Consider the following 6,000-nt stretch of genomic DNA (forward strand, 5'->3'; position numbering starts at 1 on the left):
CCTAGGACTTTGTAGCCAGCCAGTAACTACAATAAATGCCTTCAAGGAAGTTATCTCCATGACTTCTGGATCCCCTTCCTGGGTCACAACTCAGCCTCTAAATATAATTTAGACTATCTCACTCTCTAACATCTCTAACTCTCACTCTCTAACATCTACATTGAAGCTAAGAAAGTAGTTTGCATGGTCTGTACTACTCAGTCCATGTACCCATGAATTTTCAATATGACTAACAGGCAATTCATAAGCCATAATTTTTTTTTAACATCTTTATTGGAGTATAATTGCTTTACAATGGTGTGTTACTTTCTGCTTTATAACAAAGTGAATCAGCTACATATATACATATATCCCCATATCTCCTCCCTCTTGCATCTCCCTCCCTCCCACCCTCCCTATCCCACCCCTCTAGGTGGTCACAAAGCACTGAGCTGATCTCCCTGTGTTATGCGGCTGCTTCCCACTAGCTACTGTTTTACATTTGGTAGCGTGTATATATGTCCATGCCACTCTCTCACTTTGTCCCAGCTTACCCTTCCCCCTCCCCATGTCCTCAAGTCCATTCTCTATGTCTGCGTCTTCATTCCTGTCCTGCCCCTAGGTTCTTCAGAACCATTTTTTTTTAGACTCCATATATATGTGTTTATTATTTTTAAATATATAAAGAAAATCAACTTAATGAAAAACTGAGCAACGGTTGGTTGTTTTTATTATAGCATGATATTTACGGTATCTTTTGAAACCACATTTAATTAAATATTTTATTCACGTAATTAGATTTTGCAATAGACGTGAAGAAAAGGTCTGCATGTCTAAGTTCTACAGAATTCCGAAAAGCATGTCATGAGGCCAAAAATGGCCAACAAATTGTAATAATTTCATAATCTTTATTAAAATAATTTATCAGAAGAAGATTAGGAGCTGGTCACGCTCAAACATTAAAATTCTGTATCAATGAAAGAAAAAAAATAACTGGAAGCTTCTGATGGTGCCATGTAACTCTCTTAGCTCTGCTGGTTAGCATTACTTCAGAGTAAAGGGACGTATTTATCATCTGAAGTACCACCAACAGAATGACTGCCTGAGATCTAAAACAAAATAGGAAAAAGCAACTACTGGCATAATAAAGATGCTTTTGAGCTATAACCTGTTTCTGATTTTAATCTCAAACCTGTAAAATGGGTTCAATTCAATGAAACTCTAAAAATAAGGGCAATTTTTAAATATTATGTGATATACATTTTAAAAATAACTGAAATTAATGTTAAAAAAAAGAGGTCTAAAAAAAAGTAAGCTCATGTGTGACAGCTGGTAAGAAGCTACGTGGAGGTACAGGTGGTAAAGATGTTGTGAGAAGGAAAGATCACAAAAACGTGGTTGAATAAAAGTTAAGAGGACTGTAAACGGAAGATGAGCTGCTATAAAATCAACTGCAGAATCTGATAAGGAAGAAGTCCAGAATATCCAGGAGAAGAAATTCACCACTGTCACCATAAAGCACATTTGCTAAACCACATGTTCTTCAGACTAACTAGGCCTGGACTATAGCAAATCAAAAAGAACGAAACGTTATAAAATTGGAGCTAAGCAAATTTTATCACTAAAACCTAACAGTTTAATGAATGAAGTCATCAAAATATTCATTTAACAGAAAACAAGGTTCAGTGATTTTCTCAAGGTTCCACTGGGAGAAGGGGTTTGCAAATAATAATAGACCTTATAAAGCCCTGGTTTCCTCAGCTAAGTTTAATCAGTAGGACTCCAGAACTCACTGTATTTTCAGTAGAATATCTGCAAATCAATTATTAACATTTTAATTCTAGAATAATGAAACTGCAACAGGGTCTCCCAATGACATTCAGAAAAACAGCCACCTTCACTCTACCTTGATAGGTACACCTAATTCAAGGTCCAAGGTGAGCAGAGTAAGGACTAAAAAAAATAATAAATGAGGGCCTCATTTGCACTAAGTGCCCCTTAAGGCAGACTGTTATTTATAAAATAAATATGATAAATACTGATCATGTATTTATCTGGGAATTTTCTGTAGCCACAAAGTGACTTCGTTAACAGCAAGGAAACAAATAAGCATACAAGTACCTGTACATACCTAATGAACATTACAAATAATATTTAATAATTGTTGCACCCTTTCTCTGTGCTAAGGAAACACTTTTAATCCTCACCAATACCCTACTGAGGTGGGTACTTTTATTAACCTCACTTTACATGTGAGGAAACGTAGGTACATAATGGTTAAATAACTTGCCAAGGATCATAATGTTAATTATACAAATCCAGTCTTTCCTACAACTATGATCAAAATCATGTTTTCCTAAGTATCATGTAATTCTACTACTGCTCTTTGCAAAGGTACCAAAATCCCTTTTAACATAACAAAACCCCCACACTTCCTTAAAATAATAATTTTTGTATAATTTATCTTGAAAATACTAGAGCCTTTTGAATTCTGAGAAATTTTTAAGCAATTAATTTTTAGCATAAAATTTAAAGCACACTAGCCTACTCTAAGAAGTTCATCTAATACTTCAATCTAGATGACAGTTTGTCTCTTCCCAATGAGAGGGGAACATCAGCACTTCCACTAACACTGCAGCATACTGTTTTAAACTGTGCAATGAAAGCTCATCTTGCTTTATGTCATTTCATGCATAAAAGTAGTCAACCCAAACTTCCCCATCCTTGGAAGGGAACAACATCACCCATAATCCTAAAACCACTTACAGTTGGCACTAGAATGCTTTAGAAATAAGCAATGTGAATGTCATAAAGTAGAAAAACCCTGGACTAGAGTTCAGAGACCTGCCCACCAATCCTGGCTCGTCGCTACCTAGAATTTTAGTCCCTTCCACTGGTCTGGGTCTCGGTCTCCTGATCTGCAACATAATCATATCCATGGTCTACTCTTCCAGCTCTAAAAGAAATGTGACTCATACACCTACATCTTTTTTCCAAGCTTCCCATTCTCATTCTGTTTAGTTATTACCACTACTTTGCAGGCATTAAGCGTTATTTTCCCTTAGTTTTACAATGGGAGAAAACAGCCCATTCTAAACAAAGGTGATAGGAGAAAGCCTTCCTGACCACTGGTTTGCCATAGATGAGTCTGAAGGTGCATAATGTAAAAGCTATTATAATGTTAAAAGGTGTTAGGTTTCAATATTTTAGGCTACTATTTTGTGTGCCAGTACATTCTCCCTAAAGACGGACAGTAAAATTCAAGGACAATAGGGAGAAAAAATTTAATTATCCATTATTTATTCAAGAACTAAGAAGGTGCCAACTGAATATATTAACACCTTTTTGCAGAAATGTTTTCTCTGATGAATTACATTTTACAGCAAAGGAAAATACAATCTACAAAATTTTCTCATACATGTTTAAGTGCTCCCTTTAAAAAAAAAGCTTTTATTTTGTAAATTGTGAGGAATTAGTAAGATAACATATATAATTAAGAAAAGATTAAAAAGCTAGCTGTGCAATTCTTAGCTTCCTCTTCTCAGTGACATGAAGAACCTCCGTGGGCTGCCAGAGGTGGATTCTGTGGACCAACCCTGGTATGCATTTTCTATGTTCTCAACTCTCAGGAGAATTATGCAAATACAAGATTATTAAAATTAAACTAAGCATCTGACATTAAGATTCCCAAATTTGCATACTGCTTTCTAGAGCTGCTAGCTTACCAACATCTTCCCAGTCCAACACTTTAAAAAGTTAAAATTGCATGACCTTGTAAAGAAACAATTAAAAGCAAGGGAAAGAAAGCATGTGAATTACTTATTAATCTTCTAGAATAAAAGCCAGTAGCAAACTGTAATAATACAGTCCAGTCTAAATGTTAAATTGGAAGTAAGCCACTGCTATGGATGGAGAGACCTGAAGAAAGGATCTTCAGCAGATGGAGAAGCTGCTACAAGAATTTCAAGGTGCAGTTTGAGAATTTCCAGCAAAACTACTAACTGGTATAACACCATCGAACGCATACATACCTTTTAAAATAAAAGATAACTGCCAAGGTCCACCTTTTGGTTGGAATGCCGAAAGAAAATGTCAGAAATCACCTCGTGACTCCAATACCCCGGCCTCTCAAAGTTCAGAACCAAGCAAGTTGTGTGCTTAAACTGTTTCTGTGCATCCTTTTTTAAATGCAACTCCCTCTCCAGAAAGTCATTTCGCTTCAGCTGCTTGAATCCCCAAATCCCAGCACCAAAGAATCTTAGGACCCCAAGTAGTTGCAGAGGGTCTTCCAGCGCCCGCCTGCGCATCCCTTTCCACCTCGGGTTAAACTCCGGAGGTGCTCCAGTCACTTCCCCCATCCAAGCTCCCCAGTTCCCTCTATCATCTCCGGATGAACCTCTCTTCTCGTCGACCTTGAGGACCCCCGGATCGGAGCCTTAGAGCCCCAAGTGACTTGGCGGGTGCCCCCTCCCCTGCAACGCGCGCAAATGCCCCACAGTCTCCGGTGACCTCCCCCCCGATTCACCACGACCCAGATCACGAACGCCCTCCGGCTAGCCCGGAGCGACCCCCTTCCTCTTAGGGGCCCTACGTTCCTCCAACCAGAAAAACAATTCAACGAAATGCATCAAGAGCCCACTGAGCGCAAGCTCCCACTACGCGCCGCACGGTCTGCACGGGGCTCGCGGCCCGGGTCCGCCGTCCCCCGCCCGTCGTCCTCTTCTCGGCCAGAGGGCCGGCGCTGCCTCCGCCCGGGGTGTGGAGGCGCCGGCCGGAGGCGGACTGCGCCGGGCGCAAGCACCGGGGGCCGAAGAGGCGGCCGCTAACGGCTGTGCGGGGGCCAGGGAGCACTCAAGGGCCGGGCCACCGGGGACACTCACCGGTCGGGGCGCGCGGGGCGGCCTCATCCAGGGGCACCTGCGGCCAGGCAGGACGGGCCCGGACGGCGCAGTCACCGAGAGGGCGAGTCCGCCCGCCCGCCCGCCGGTCCCGTCCCGTTCCCTCCGACTGCCCGAGCGGGCGCAGTCTCGCTTCCTCCGGACGGAGTCCGGAGACCCCAGCTCCGCCGGATGCCCCCGCCAAGCCCCCACCCCTTTCCCCGGCCACCTCCCCCTCTTCACCCTTTTCCCCTCCCCCCCTCCCCCAACCCCCACCGGAATGGAAAATACCTCCTGGGGCGGGGGGCGGCGGGGGCACGCCTCTCTGAAGGGCAGCCTACCGTGACCAATAGCAGACGGGGCTCTGGAGGGGCGGGATTCCTAACGGCCAATCCGAAGGCGTGTGGGTGAGGGCCGAAGGAGGGAGGCAGGGAGCGAGAGCGGGGAGGCCCGGGAGTCAGGGAGGTCCGGCCGCTCGGGTGCGCGCTGTGCGCGGCTGCCATTTTGGAGTCAGGCCGCTGCGACGGCGGCCGGGTCCGGCCCGGGGGAAAGGGAGGAGCCAGTCAGGTGGGAGAGAGGGGGTCACGTGGGCTTGAGAGGCGGGATAAGGCGGGCTGCGGCCGGAGGGGAGGGGTTGGCGGCGGCGAGTCACGGGGGCTGAAGAGGGTCACGTGGTCGGAGAAGGTCCAGAGGTGGGCTTGGGGGCGGAAGGTCAACCTTGAGGAAGGAGAAGCAGGAAAGCTTTGTCCCTGGTTTCAACTCTGTTAGGGAAAAGGAAAGGAAAAATGTTGAATGGAGGGCGTGAGTGCCCGGTCGGAAACTGTGAATGAGTCTCCCTAGCTCCCTCCAGCAAGGAGCCTCCCTGTTACTAAATTCCAAGATCCACGGGAACCAGGGCACTTCGTTTAATTCAAGCATTCCCATCCCCACTCCCAGCTGTCACAAACGTGACTCAATGATCAGATGGAGGAGTGTCTCCCACTTTTTGCTTGCACTTTGTATGGAAGGGCCCCCGCCCTAGAAATGGCTGAAAGAATAAAAGCGTAGTTGAGGCATTGTGCAGACTCCAGGACAGGCCATCTGGCCTTACAGAAGCCTTGTCGTCATTCACAAATTTACCCAACACTTCTGTGTTAGACATACC

The 6,000-nt window shown here is 44.6% G+C and overlaps 1 protein-coding gene across 4 annotated transcripts in view; it reads right to left on the bottom strand.

The window, feature by feature from the left end:
• Positions 1-5,365, bottom strand: part of SOCS5 (suppressor of cytokine signaling 5) — a 63,810-nt gene extending 58,445 nt beyond the window's left edge. For 2 of the 4 annotated variants that reach the window (XR_009521454.1, XM_060026677.1), the window contains exon 1: positions 4,860-5,051. The gene's annotated coding sequence lies outside the window, so the exon portion shown is untranslated. Of the gene's footprint in view, positions 1-4,010; positions 4,786-4,859; positions 5,052-5,147 lie in introns of those variants that run through there. The other 2 variants (XM_060026682.1, XM_060026681.1) reach the window with 2 other exon arrangements.
• Between the last annotated feature and the right edge of the window lie 635 nt (positions 5,366-6,000).

This window comes from Delphinus delphis, chromosome 12, assembly GCF_949987515.2.
Source record: "Delphinus delphis chromosome 12, mDelDel1.2, whole genome shotgun sequence".
In the NCBI taxonomy this organism is placed as follows: Eukaryota; Metazoa; Chordata; class Mammalia; order Artiodactyla; family Delphinidae; genus Delphinus; species Delphinus delphis.